Source organism: Dreissena polymorpha, chromosome 9 (genome assembly GCF_020536995.1).
Source record: "Dreissena polymorpha isolate Duluth1 chromosome 9, UMN_Dpol_1.0, whole genome shotgun sequence".
Taxonomy (NCBI): Eukaryota; Metazoa; Mollusca; class Bivalvia; order Myida; family Dreissenidae; genus Dreissena; species Dreissena polymorpha.
Window position 1 is genome coordinate 30,442,807 of NC_068363.1, and position 15,882 is coordinate 30,458,688.

General features: G+C 35.7%; 3 protein-coding genes and 1 long non-coding RNA gene across 4 annotated transcripts in view; 1 reads left to right on the forward strand and 3 right to left on the reverse strand.

Moving 5' to 3' along the window:
- LOC127845103 (uncharacterized) overlaps positions 1-1,644 on the reverse strand; it is a 365,628-nt gene extending 363,984 nt beyond the window's left edge. Inside the window, exon 1 of the mRNA XM_052375808.1 lies at positions 1,533-1,644. The gene's annotated coding sequence lies outside the window, so the exon portion shown is untranslated. The remainder of the gene's footprint in view (positions 1-1,532) is intronic.
- LOC127845106 (uncharacterized) overlaps positions 1-15,882 on the reverse strand; it is a 271,505-nt gene that overhangs the window by 215,178 nt on the left and 40,445 nt on the right. The window lies entirely within an intron of this gene.
- The window catches only part of LOC127845933 (uncharacterized), a 165,771-nt gene that overhangs the window by 87,982 nt on the left and 61,907 nt on the right, over positions 1-15,882 (reverse strand). The window lies entirely within an intron of this gene.
- On the forward strand, positions 6,732-10,847 carry LOC127845113 (uncharacterized). The gene is made up of 4 exons (XR_008033064.1): positions 6,732-6,871; positions 7,033-7,094; positions 9,734-9,799; positions 10,728-10,847. It is a non-coding gene; the product is annotated as an uncharacterized LOC127845113 (long non-coding RNA).

Sequence of the window (15,882 nt, forward strand, 5' to 3'; positions counted from 1 at the left end):
AGGATTTACTGAACTATTGACCTGAGTTAAAATTTCTTGCGCGAATCATACATCCCTTAATAGTGTTAAAATATTCAAATACACGTTTGAGACTCACAATGGAAGGTGTGCAGTATATTATAAGCCGGTGTAGAGTACAAGAACATGAACTCTTTAATATGTATTATAAGAGTTTTGAATTTGTTTATTGTTTGTATAGTCCATTTCTCATGTGCAACATAACTCGGCAATGACATGTTTAAAAGGAATGTCTAGTACAAGACAACTCTCGTGCAGAGTGTTATTATATTTATTACCTTTTTCGCATATGTGCATATTCATCGATTTGACGAAAATATTATAAACTTTTATATTTGCATATTTTGGAGTATTCCCCGATTTTAATGAAGGAAATCTGCCAATTGTACACAATATGATCAAGAACACCACAAGGCTTTGCTAGAACAAAACTATGAAGGTAGTGTTCCGAAATACATTTTGTCATTCATAACATTTCTGAGTTTCATTAAATAAAAACATCAGGGCTGTTTTCCCAAACTTTAAAGGTCAAGTGTCACCTTTTTTCTAACAACAACACGTCGGGGTAATTCGGCGCCAACAGTGACAGCACTTAGATCAATAAATTAAACCATTAAGCCAATCTGTTAAAACACTGACAAATCCACTCGCAAATAAATAATCTACACTATTCATCATTTGAGAGGGTTGTTAACAATTTGCTTTATTGTACACCGCGTTTAAATTGATGCGAATATTGAAAAAAACGGATGCATTTTCAGGAAGAAAACTCTTATAACATTCGCTTTTCATTCAAACACGTGTTAACAATATGCGATTGTGTCACACTTGGTATTCATATGCATTTCTTAAATTATTTTTTTTGTTCAATATAAAAAATACAATGTAAATATGTGCATAAGCAAGAACATTCGCTTTTCATTCAAACACGTGTTAACAATATGCGATTGTGTCACACTTGGTATTCACATGCATTTCTTAAATTATGCTTTGAATTAAATAAAGATACGTTTAGCTTATCCGAGATAGTTAATACTACTAACCACAAGATCCTTCATACTGAGGCGTGCATTAAGTAATTACTTGATTAATAAATTCTATTTTAAAGTGTATACAAGTAAAAGTATACATTATTAATAAATTAATCTAACACTAGCAAACACGAAACTTGAACTATGATTTGAAATTCGACATATAAGGTGCAGACATTTGACAACCAATATACCTTTAAACTACACTGACATGTAGCAAAAAAAATGCATTCATTTCTGCAAAGAACAAAACAATACCCGAAGTCTCGCATTGCGTTTCATACTTGGTATATCTCAACTGCAAACGACACTCTATAAATGTTAGCTAGACACTAATTAAAAGAATGCGAGCCTTTTAGCCATGTAGTTACACACCGATATACAACACATTCAAAGTGTTAATTCACGCTCATCGACTGAATTCATTCACAAGAACTGTTTACCGTTTTAATATATATTATTAAACGAATAAAACAAACTCACATATATTTTCGAACTCCCGCACCGCCGACGATTTCTTGACGGCAATACTACGCACTCTCCTCTGTGTAATAACTTCAAACTGGTTTAATGTGAACAGAATGAAATACTGATGAACTGTATATAGCACACGCAAAACTGTAGTAACTTAAATTTCCGCCTGTGGTGTAAGAAGGGCAGTCAATCAAAATCGTATATAATTACTACAGAGTCAGACATGCAGCTATTACTAAAATTTAACTGGTGGTGTCACACCTTTAATTTCAACAGTACTTATTATGAAGTAAATTCAGTTAAACTACATCGTCCATTTGCCAAGATACGAAGAAGTATTGATCGAGTGACCGCTCGCTAATATCCATCGAAGCTCACACTAATGCCATTAATAGTTTATGTTATTTTAGATGTGAGTCAGTTTTTCATCCCGTACATATGTTAATGGTCAATGAAACGTTAATGTGTTGAATTTTCTTTGCTGCTGTGAAATGTGTTAATGTTTCCTGTATCAATTGTTACATAATAGTCACTTTCAACAAAAATAACTTTTTCTCTGCCGTACCGTTCTGCTGAGATCACATTTTAAAAGTATAGACATAACAGTGCTTCCCTATAAAAATAAAGTCCGCGTTGAATGTCAAAACACTGCAAAATAGCTATATTCTATGTTTCATGCATTTTAGTTGTATAGTATAGTGTTATAATTATGGGCGATATTAACAACTTATAATATAAACTATACTAGATTGCATGTGCTTCTTGTACAAGTCATGGCCCAACACAGCGTCGTTTACATATCGCAAAGTAATTCTTAATGTAACAGTATATCTTATTTTTTACTTATGTTCCACATTGTAAAACCCTTAGAACCAATATTGCGCAAATTAACAGAGCTGTGCACTTTGTTGACGAATTTGGGACAGCCCTCGTGGTGCATATACAGCAACCATATTAAAGGAGCGATTGTATTATAATGCATTGAACGCGTTACAAGGATGTATAATTGTTTTTACAGCACAATTTAGTCGTTTTGCAATAATACTTTATACACGGTTTGCTCACAAAGTAACACATTTAAGTACTAGTATTTTATCACGTGCTTGTTTCGGTTCCTTTACATAAAAAGCAAGGTGTTTTTAAATCACATATATGTTTTAAATAATTGATATCGATATATATCAATGCTATATGCCTGTTTGTTAACGATCATGTCATGTTTGCCTATTACATATCTTAGATGAATTCGGTCAATATTACTGCCGTATTTATCTTACTGAAATGTAAACTAATGTTTTGAAAAATGCATCTATGAATTATCATGAAAGGCAAACATGTTAACACTTTAATTCTTTACTTATAAGAAAAATTTCAACGTTGATCAGTTTCGTGAAATCAACGAGTTGTTCTTCACAGTTTAAACAACTTGACATGTGGACAATATCAAGTCTAAGTACATCGCAACCTGACTCTTTTTTTGTCAGATAGGGGGTCATCCGTTTACAAAGTAATTGGAAAATAGCATACATGGAATCTATAGACATCCTTCTTAACCAATTTAATTACAACCCCGCCCGACATAAGGTCAGCGCTACACACAGCCAAAAGATAATATGCGTGCACTAGGTCGGTAACGGAAGATACATCTGGTTTGTAAGAAAGGGGTCATTATTACGGGCCTGTATGTATTTCAGCCTTACAAGCGAAGAATGGGAGATATGTATGTACCACGTCGCTACCGGGTTATATTTTGTTTTTTCAGGAAGGAGCCAAGCCAATTGCATACCCATTAAATGGAAATAGCACACGGCATAATGTAAGTGTCTCTGATGCCCACCCTTATTCAAACCAAGATAAGCATGCTCGTCAGCTCGATTGATGGCCAATGTGAGGTCCCCGTGCACTATGTCGCTTCATGAGGAAAACTCCTGTATTTAGAAAGTGGTCATTACAGGTACCTATCCATTCTCTAGAAAAACACACATGACATGTGTGTACGTTCCCATGACGCTCAGCCTAAAGAAAACCCTAGCCCCAAACTAAGTAAGCCCGAAAGACAGCCAGCGGGAGGTCGACACCGGGGGGGATAACTTTCGGTTATCACAAACCAACCAATACAATTTCAAACCTATTAAACATTGGAAATATCCCTAATTCGAACCCCTGTCCGAAACAAAGTTTGTCCGACAATCAGCCGACGGGAGGTCTGGTTTACTAAGTCGCGAACGGGAAAAAGATGTTTTTTGACACGGGCCATTAATAGGTCAATCTCATTCACTGACAAAACTGAACATGTATGCATGCCCCTCTAATGTCAAACCTAAGTTCAACCCGGCCCGGAAATAGGTAATCCAGACATGTTGCCGAGGGGAGTTGAATGCGCACTTGCTTGCTACTGAAGGATAGCTCCTAGATGTTCAAAAGGGGTAATACAGCTACACACCCATTTACAGTGGATAGCACAAACATCACACGTGTAATGTCCTACGAGGCCAGCATTAATTTAAACCCCGGTCCGACACTAGTTCAGTGCGATCGGAAGCCGACGGGAGGTTTGCATGCACCAGTTTGCTACTGTGGAGTAACTCTTGTTTTTTGCAGTAAGGGGCCATTACATTTGCAAACCCATTGACTTAAAATGACTCTCTCAGCGCATGCCTACGTTCGCTTGCCTCCATACCAAAGTGAACTATGCAGCCATAATAGAGTAATCATACAGAAAGTCATTATCAATCATCTTGAACGTGAAACAGTTAAAACGACCGTAGGGTGAGTCATCAAGTATCGTGTTTGTTGTGAAAGTGTGGCATACCAAACCCAGCAACTCGGCTGCTTGCGTTTATTTCAAGAAACACTCTCGGTATAGTTATCGATTGACATCGCGAATGACTTGATGCAACGCGTTAATAGTTTGGCAAGTAAACAATGCACTTGTTTACATAACACAGCTGTGTATTATATGTAGAGCTAAGAGTGGTATATTGCTTGAAATAATAGTATGCAGTTTGATTTGTTCAATGAGAGTAACACTGTTAACATTATATGTAGGGAATATACATTGTTAACATATATATTTGGTTTATCATCAACCGACAACCCCAAACTCAACTCCTAGTATCATCATATCTTTAAAACTATATCATCTTAATCATCCTCGTTTAAACCCGACTGTTCATATTAATCATTTTTGCTTCATTATTACAAAAACTACAACTGGGACACACACAATTAATTGCACAGTTCGTTGAATACAATTATTTGATCAGGATGATGTCAGCCTATCAAATTAGAATTGTTAAGTGCTGTTTAAAGGCAGCACAAGCGCGTGAACATGTATGCGATTAAGTGATTGTAGGTTTGTTGGGCGTTTTAATAAACATAGAATGTCGATTTCACAGTTAAGTGCTCCAAAGTCCCAAACAAGAGTTTGTTTCCGTTCAATGGACTAACCCGGCTGCTTAGAGTATATAACCACGTGATTATATCAAGTGACTTTATCAGCGTGATAAAGTCACTTGATATAATCACGTGCCGTCTTACTTTGTCACTCGCACGTAAGCATTTATTATCAAATTTAGCGCTGTTAGTAACATGTTAATGCATATCTAAACTATTTCATGTATTAAAAACCCGATTATATATATATATATATATATATATATATATATATATATATATATATATATATATATATATATATATATATATATATATATATATATATATATATATATATATATATATAATAAAAGTAAAAACACTTGTCTGGGATTTTAAATATATATTGATTTTGCCTACGCGTTTCGCATAGCTCATCAGGGCATAATACAATATATTACAACGTCAAAATGTCATTTTGACGTTGTAATATATTGTATTATGCCCTGATTACTCACAATTTGCTAAGAATCACTTTTTATTTTCACATTAGTTTCACTTTTGGATTACGTTCATTTTAAATAAAGTCTTATGCCCCCTCTTATTCCTTCTCTACACAAACAACGTACCAGATCATGTAAGATCCCAAGTCAGTCTCTTTGCTGATGACACTGCTGTCTACCTCAAGATCAACAACCTAAATGATGGCAACCAATAACAGCAAGATCTTAATACCTTGGAACAATTGGAAACCAAATGGGAAATGCATTTTAACCTCAGTAAATGCGAAGTCCTTAACATAACTCGAAGCAAACATAAACTCAAACATAATTATTTATTGCATTGCCATATCCTAAAAACCCCACCAAGTTCAAAAAACGTATGATTAGACTTTTCCAAAGACCTTTCTGTCAGCACTCACATTAATAGAATATGTACAACAGCAAATAGAACACTTGGTTTCCTTAAACGTAACATCCAAACTAAAAACAAAAAAGTAAAACAAACTGCCAATAAAACTCTTGTCATGCCTCAAGTAGAATACTCGTCTCCCGTCTGGTCGCCATACACTAAACAAAACATCAATAAAATCGAAATTGTTCAAATAAGAGCAATCAGATGGCTACATTACAGCTATTCCACTTATGATAGTGACTCAGACATGCAACAGTCACTCGGAATAAGATCTCTAGGGAACAGATGGACTGATACTAAAATAGTATTATTTTACAAAATTTTGGCATTAACCCAAATTTCATAAAATTATTTGCGGCAGAGTGTGTTTTAAACCTGATTTTAACTCTTGTCTATACATATACCAACACTTTCAAACTTTGTTTCAGTCTTACTTTCTTTCTTTGACGTCTCACTTTCAATACTTTCATTGTACAATATTGTATAAATCTTTTTCTTTCACTGACAGCGCGATCTGTTTATAATACCCAACAGGGGAGTTCAACAGTATACGAAGACATATAGATAGACGCCATAACACGACAATTGCCCCACGAAATGGGTTTCTTACCAGGTGAGATATTTACGCACTTCTCGTCTTTACAAAACGTTTTCAAGTCGATTCTACGCCAGACATTAATCACATCAGATTTTTTTAAAGATAAAGGAGTACATAAGGAGATGAATATTTTAAATCTTTATTCTGTTTCATCTTTATCTAAACGTGTATTGTTGAAAAATATATTGATTTTGTCGCAAAAATCTCGCAAAAAATGAATGAATAGCATCCGACTCCTGCAGACGCTCTTTGAATAGAGTCACAGGAACGTTCTCTTATTGTAACTAGGCGTAAAACTTAGTATAGTGTAACCTGTACATTAAGGTTGCGCTTAATTATGTTTTGGTTTGTCCCAACCGGAAGTCATTCGCTTGTCAAATTTTTCTTAGAACATTTGTAGAAAGAAACAGAAATCCAGTTAGTTTTATATATTTCAATAGGAATCAGTAAATGATAAGTAAGTCATAACATTAAGAGGTATTACTGCTTTTGTATTTGTGTTTATCATCCCCGATTCTTTATTCTATTCTTTTATTTCTTTACTTAAACTAGCGGGCTATCGGTAAAAATACGTTGTTATGAATTATCACTTTCACTTTGTAATAATTAATATTTCAGCTAGCAGAACTAACCCCACCAGCCATATATAGGAACAGCAGGTCGTGAAAAGCACATATTCAGTGAGTAAATTGTGTTTAGTTAGTCATTTGTATGTATTTGTTCATGTTGTATGTTTGTATCATTGAATGATGCAGTATGTGTAGGAATTTATTTCTGTGCAAGATGATTTCAGTCTTCGAAATTAGCTTTGAAAAGTTACATGCCAGTCGGGCCAGTTACTTAAGAATTTTTACATGCCCAACATATTTTTTACATGCCCAAACTTTTTTAACCAAAATTATAACAAATCACAACATTTTAACACTTACATGCTTACATGCTACACATAGTAAAGCAGAACATTTGTTTCAATAGTAGTGAATACAATTACATCTAATCAATCACTAGAATTAAGACGGTTGATCGTTACACCAGTGCTCTTGAAAAGAGCGTTCTCTGGTGTCCTCGTACCATTTTTTGGCTTCCTTTTTCTCTAAATCATTGTCAATTTTCTATTTTGGAAGTGCTTTATCGGGCTTAGCCCCATCAACATACCTAAGATACTGCCTCTATGTCGACAATGACATTTGTTTACATTGACAAAAACGGAAGCGTATTACTTGATTGAAATGATCGATTCAAAAAGCATCTTCTCGATTAATGTCTAGAGAAACCGTCGATAAGAACCGAATGTGACCGAACTGCATCGGTCAAAAACAATAACGATGACGTGTGCAAGCAGGTGCGTGTTGTTAAACCAATCGATTTTCATTGTTTTACAACTTACGGCAATGTGTTTGTTCGCAAAATTGAAAAATAGATCTGCAAATGTCAAGAACCGCTTACGATTTTTTTTATAAACTATCAATTGGCTTCAATATTTTACATGCCCGGCGGACCACAAACGTGAATTTTTGTATGTGCCAGGCAGTATTTTACACGCCACGGGCGATCGGGCGTGTGCTATTTCGAAGACTGTGATTTATTGTTTTAACTTGTTTTAATATTAATTATAATGGTATTACGGATTGGAATGCATTACCCGATAATATAAAGTCCATCGAATCGAAATTTACTTTTAAGAAACTTGTTAAGACACATCTATTAAATGATATGAAGGTAGACGAGAATTCCATGTATTTTTACTTTTAGATTTGTTTTAATTTTATGTAATTCATTATTTTTATGTTTTTTATTCGTGTCAGTGTATTATCATGTCAACTTTTGAAAGATTCACTTAATTCGTAGAAGAAATCATGTGTAGGCTAGGTTGGCGCTAAGGAAAAAAACTTAGTCGCCAAATCTAGGGGGGTCCGGCGGCATGCCCCCCCCCCGGATTTTTTTTGATCCTAGATTGTCTGTGGTGCGTTTTGGGGCTATTTTCTGAGCAAAATTAAGACTATTTGTTTCTGAAATTAGCTCTTTTTGCTTGAAAAGTTTTCTTTGCTGGTGAGCCACTTGCTGACATTTTGCAGCCAATTTATTTGTTTACATAGACACCAGTGGCGTAGTGATAATGATACACTAACACCGTTAAACAGTTTTCGGTACATGTGGTATTTAGGTTTTAAACCACTAAAGCAGCCCGCCCGTCTCGGAAGTAATTATACGACATTTTATAAAATCCAAACATTTTTTTTTTGTTTTTGAAGAAATGCGTTAGAAATTACTAAGTCAGCATGAGACCGCCATTGCACGTCAAAAACCGTGAGACTCACGACGAAACCGTGAACCTTGACAGGTATAGACGTTTCTGATTCTGCATTCACGTCTGCACTATTTTAGACGTCCTCCGATCGCGAACCTAACATTTGGTCATTTCCTGAGTTTACATTATTCTGTCCGCTTTCTTTTCTAAAGAATTGTGTTAATTTTATGTTGCTTCGACTTTCCATTTTCGCTCGCAGCATCCATTTTTCCCAGAATCTGCAACTCACTTTCTAAATCGGTCTTTCAAGTCGCATAGCGACCGTAAAGGGAAGTAACTCTTATCTACTTTTTTAGCCAATCAAATGTTAAAAAAGTCTGGTCGCAGTGTAAAGCTTGACCAATTAAGACATTAGCCATGTGGATTATCGACCTAGGCGGTCGTCATTATCCCCTGGGGCCTTTCCGGTAAGGATGTTATCTGTGTAATCTTAGCGATGTTTCTGGCGATTGATACGGCCTGAAAACAGGCATTTAGAGTGTGCATTTGTAAAGCATAGGGTCTATTTTTTCTCAATCGCCAATTTCATGAAAATCTTATTTTTAATCGCCAGCTAGGAATTGTAATCGCCAATGGCGATTTCGGCGATCGGTAACGCTAACGTAGGTAGGATCATGTCGATTATATATTAAGAACTGAAAAACAATATATTTATAGTCACGTATAAGATCTGTTCGACTAAATCCAGGGACCCCGTTGGAAATAAGCTTTTTCATGTTTACATGTCTAAGCTTTACGGGTTATCCTGTGTATACATCATGTCGTAATCTTATTTGGATCTGTGATAAATGGCACCATTCATGTAATGCATGTTTCTGAATATGATAATAATGCAATCTATACGTTACTTATTGCCTTGATTGCATTGAATTGTAAATTGCTTGACATGTATGCACAAATAAAACAAACAAACAAAATAGTGCTTTGATTCTTGTGTGTATGCGTATTGTCATATACTCTTGAGGGGAACCACACATTTAATTTAATGTATGTTGTGTTGTTTATTTTCAGGACGTCATCTTCTACTACTGACTTCCTATACCAAAGGCTATAAGAATATTGATAATAAAATAAACGGTAACTTGCTTCTTACGAGCAAAAACGTTAATACAAATACCCCGCGTGACAGGAGGTTACATTATCATGTGATAAAAATCAAAATAAATTAAAATATCGAGATAATATAAAGATTATTATGATGATACAGTGTAAGTTCTTTGATGATTTTCAAAATGTTTACCATCTGCATAAGTGTTGTCATTTTAAGTTAACAGCAGAATTACAGTTTGTCAACCACTTGCGGTTAATCAGCAGTTCCGATTAATTTGTATTTAATTTTCCATAATGCCCAAATAAAAACAAAATGATAAGTGTCTTATGTATACATAAGGTTAAACAATAAATTAAAACAGTTTTAGCAAAAAAGCTTTTGTATTATGCTGACAGGGGGGATAAATGCAGAATTTGAGAAAAAAGTTAACCGGAACTGATTGAATGAGGTATGTTTTGAAATGTGCATATGGATATAGAAGGCTTTATTATTTTCAAATAATATTTTTGCTAATTGAAAACAAATGCCATGACAATGTTTTAAAATACAAATTTTGTAAGTTGAATGATTTTGAATAATTCTCCGGAGGATGAACAGTATTGAACTTTAATTGGCTATTTTTGAGAAAAAATGGCATGCATATGCCGTCTGGCCTAACATGTTATCATACAAAATTAATTTTACCATTTATTTTTACATCTTCTCACATTGACACTATATCTCGAAAAAATTATTGTGGTCAAAAGAATTAACTTTTTGCCGGGTTATTCTAAATTGGTTGACTGACCGTATTTGCTGTAAAACAATTCATGTTGATGTTCCAGAACAAAAAGAAAATGTAAAAGTCATACAAGAAGAACAGAAACATCTGTTGATTTTGTCAGGTTCCCAGTTTTTAAATACCCCAGCAGACACTTCCCCGGAAAATGTTTACCTGTTATCCACACCTTTCAGAATGGGACAATATGGGACATACGGTCATATTAACCAAATGGCAATGTCATGTTATGATGAAGACTTGTATAACAATCCATTCTACACAGCCCTCGAGAAGAACTATCATCTGCTTCTTGACCAGGCTTTAAGCAGTCACTTGATTGTAAGTATAAGGCCAGAAAAATAATTTGTGTGCTTATTACAGGCTTGGCAAAAGTGGAAAAATCTGCTGGTCATACCAACAGGCATTTCAGAAAATGTGCCGGTCGGGAGAAAATTTAGCGGGACCGAAAAAAAACAACACAACTATGTACATTAAAATAAACCCTTTATTTAAGCTCAACAAGCCACTGCCTGTGCTTTATCCTAATAAGATAACAGTTTTTCGATGTTAATCGATTCGAAATACACATGTATGTAACACTAACAGGGCATCTAATTGGTCAAGCTATATTTTACTGACCAATGATATCAATTTAGGCATTATAACTAGGTAAACTAAAGTAAGCAATATCAAAAAAAAAATTGCGGTTAATGGACACTAACTTGTACAATGTTAAATGATAACATTTTTGGAGACCTATGACGAGTGCATGTTATAAAGATATCACTAGAACATTGTTTATATTTAATAAACAACTTTTTTAAAGCCATGCTTCATAAATAAATTCATATTTTAATGTCCTTAACTACTCGAAAAATATGACAAAGCTATCTAGATCTTTTTTGTTAGAACGCAGTTTCCAATTTTGCGACTGAGTTTCAAGTAGATGTTGTGTAACCAGTTCGATTTTCTAATTGTACGTAACAAACTTATTGCAAACATCAAAACAATGAGCGATTTCCGCACAGGCTTATCAGTTACTTCACTTTCTGCTTTTATGGTATTTTTCGTGTACAAAAAGTTTCTTAGCAAAATCCAGTTTAGACGGAAAGTCACAGTGTCGTCCCTGATTTGCCTGTGTGGACTGCACACTGTGACAGGCTAATCTGGGACAACACTTTACGCTCATTCATTAAACCCCCTTTTCACAGAGCACGGCTTATATAAGAAATAAAAGTGGAACATAATGTCGAATCTTTAAGTGGCCTATGTAATGTTGGATTTTCAAGTGATCTGGTTTTTGTTGGATTTTTAGCTCGACTATTATATATGAAATATATTTAGTGGAGCTATCCTACTCACCCCGGCATCGGCGTCTGCGTTAGCGTTAGCGTCTCCATGCAAATGTTAAAGTTTTCGTACTACCCCAAATATTTTCTTTGTCCCTTGACATATTGCTTTCATATTTTGCATACTTGTTTACCAACATAACCCAAACCTATAAACAAGAGCAGACAACTCTATCAAGCATTTTGTCATAATCATGGCCCCTTTTCCACTTAGAATATGCAGCAAATGTTAAATTTTTCGTACTATCCCATTTTATTTTCATTGTCCCTTGACATATTGCTTTCATATTTTGCATACTTGTTTACCAACATCACCCCAACCTATAAACAAGACCAGACAACTCTATCAAGCATTTTGTCATAAATATTGCCCCTTTTATACTAAGTATATGCATATTTTTGATAAATCTATGTTAAAGTTTGCGTACTACCCAAAATATATCCTATATCCTTCGACATATTGCTTTTATATGTTGCATACTTGTTAACCAACATGACCCCAACCTATAAACAAGAGAAGACCACTGGATCAAACATTTTGACATAATTATGGCCCCTTTTACACTTAGATAATTGAACATTTTGCTTAAATTGCCATAACTTCTTTATTTATGATCACATTTTATTATTACTTTGACAGAACAACGCTTACCTGAATACCACAATGCATTCCACCCAAACAATACCCCACGCCCCTACCCAGAATCCCTCCCCCCAACCTCCCCCCCCCCAAATTTTTATGCCCCCCTTCGAAGAAGAGGGGGTATTTTGCTTTGCTCATGTCGGTCCGTCCGTCCGTCTGTCCACCAGGTGGTTGTCAGACGATAACTCAAGAACGCTTGGGCCTAGGATCATGAAACTTCATAGGTACATTGATCATGACTTGCAGATGACCCCTATTGATTTTGAGGTCACTAGGTCAAAGGTCAAGGTCACGGTGACCTGAAATAGTAAAATGGTTTCCGGATGATAACTCAAGAACGCATACACCTAGGATCATGAAACTTCATGGGTAGATTGATCATGACTCGCAGATGACCCCTATTGATTTTGAGGTCACTAGGTCAAAGGTCAAGGTCACGGTGACCCGAAATAGTTAAATGGTTTCCGGATGATAACTCAAGAACGCATATGCCTAGGATCATGAAACTTCATGGGTAGATTGATCATGACTCGCAGATGACCCCTATTGATTTTGAGGTCACTAGGTCAAAGGTCAAGGTCACGGTGACCCGACAGGGTTTTTTTTTACTAAGAAAGTGACGCCGATAATCGGCGTCTTCCCCAACCAGAATTGTTCACCTAAAACTACCATTTCCCCTCCAAAAATATAATTTTTCACCAAAATATAATATTTTACCCTCAAAGAAATGTTTTTTTCTTTTTTTTGGGAAGTCGACACTTATCCTATTTGTACCATGTACAACGATCTCGCTCTCTCTCTCTCTCCCGACGAACACTCAAATCTGGGAATCCCAGTGATTCTTTATATAGCTCTTAAATTACGTCATGGAAACCAGGCAACTAATCGTATTAATCATGTGACTATTTTACTGGATTCCGGTCTTGCGCGAGAAGGGTGATACGTCAATTAATTACCGGAAACCAGTCGAGTTTTCATCCGGGTTATGTGAAAGCTAAGATGGGTATAAACGTTAAAACAGAAAAAAAGTCTCACAATTGGCGTTCATACATGAACAAAATAAAACGTTCGGACTCGGAAAATATTAATTGCGTTGACGCATTTTTTAAGAATGAATCATCAAAAACCGTTGAAACACAGCAGGATTCGGAGGTACAACATCGATTAATACTGTCGGATTATTGTGAAAGTGAAAGTAGACAATCGGCAGCTGCCGCACCTTTCCCTTCCAATACTGTAGCAGATCTAGATCGTCAACCCATTCATCATGAAATTGAAATCACAATATTGAAATCGTTCCCCGGCCCCAGTTGAAAACATTTCCCATTATTAGATCTACCCCTGCAACTTTATTTAGGACTTTGACTTTAATATCATACTTGTTCATGTGTTTAAGAACAAAAAGGTCAGAGACATGTCTCTTTTTCTAAAAAAAACCCTGAAGTCTGTAGGCGAGTTATAGACATTGAAATGAACAGTTTTTATTTTTTCCCCAAATATGTCTTTTTCGCGCTCGATTTTCCCCTTTTACCCAGCGTCCAGCGTCTTCCCCTTTTTCTAAAAAAAACCCCTGCCCGAAATAGTAAAATGATTTTCGGATGATAATTCAAGAACGCTTGTGCCTAGGATCATGACATTTTATATGTAGATTGATCATGACTCGCAGATGACCCCTATTGATTTTCAGGTCACTAGGTCAAAGGTCAATGTCACGGTGACCCGAAATAGAAAATGATTTTCGGATGATAACTCAAGAACTCATATGCCTAGAATCATGAAACTTCATAGGTAGATTGATCATGACTTGCAGATGACCCCTATTGATTTTGAGGTCACATGGTCAAAGGTCAAGGTCACGGTGACCCGAAATAGTAAAATGATTTTCGGATGATAACTCAAGAACGCTTTTGCCAAGGATCATGACACTTCATAGGTACATTGATTGTGACTTGCAGATGACCCCTATTGATTTTCAGGTCACTAGGTCAAAGGTCAAGGTCACAGTGACAAAAGTCGTATTCACACAATGGCTGCCAGTACAATGGACAGCCCATATGGGGGGCATGCATGTTTTACAAACAGCTCTTGTTTATTTTTTATTTTTGTTAAAGATCATCTAATAAATTAACACACCCCACATAATCATTATACCCCCCTCTCACCCCCCTACCTCCCCCCCCCAATTTTTGTTTGAACATCAAATAAATTACCCCACCCCACATTATACCCTACCCCCCCCCCAAAAAATGTTTTGTTCCTTTTTTTATTTTTGAAAGATCGTCTAATAAATTATTGAATATGAACAATTTCCCCATGATGGCTTACGTTATACTGTCAAGCACTCGAATAGTCGAGCGCGCTGTATGCTGACAGCTCTCGTTTAATTACCTTGTCAAAAACATTTACTAGACAATAATAATTATTTTTTATTTTTGTTCTATGTTTTCATAATCAAATTGAATAACTGGCATCAATGTATTGTGCTAATCTTATTGATGATGTTTTTTATGCCCCCTTTCGAAGAAAAGGGGGCATATAGTGATCCGACTGTCCATCTGTCCGTCTGTCTGTCCGTCTTGCCATCACACACTTTGCGTTTAGGTTTCGAAAAATGCTCATTACTTCTATGTCCCTTGAGATATAACCTTCATATTTGGTATGCATGTGTATATGAACAAGGCCTTTCCATACGCACAACATTTTTTACCCCTGTGACCTTGACCTTGAACTTAGGGTCCGCGTTTAGGTTTCGAAAACTGCGTTTAGGTTTCGAAAAATGCTCATAACTTCTATCAAGCGTTTATAGGCGGCATAAGTCATCCTATGGTGACAGCTCTTGTTCATTCATCATTAGCAAATTGAAGTCATACTTATGCCCAAATATCAATGTATGCCGTTTGTTAAATATAATATTGAACTTAATTTATTAGCCAGCCTATAGAGGTCCGCTGTGGCATTTAGATTGTTAACATTAAAAGTAATTTGGTTGTTTTGATTGCAAATTTTTACGCTCCGGATCGAAAGATCTGGTGTTAATTGTTTTTGGCCTGTCAGTCTGTCTGTCTGTCATTCATTCATCCATTGTGTGTGTCCCAAAACTTTAACCTTGTTTAAAGTTTTGCAATAACATCTCATGTTTTTAAATCCAATATTTATTTACTCTTTAATAAGAGAATACAAAGATTTGCAGATTATAATAATAACTGTTCAATTTTAATTGCAGGCTCTGGAGACAAAATACACTGTCTTACGACAGAAGCTATTGGTTGATTGCTTGGGAATTAGGATGGGAACTGACCAATGGGAGGCCATGTCTCAAAACGACAAGCAGCAAAAAGTGATGATCCTAGATAATCA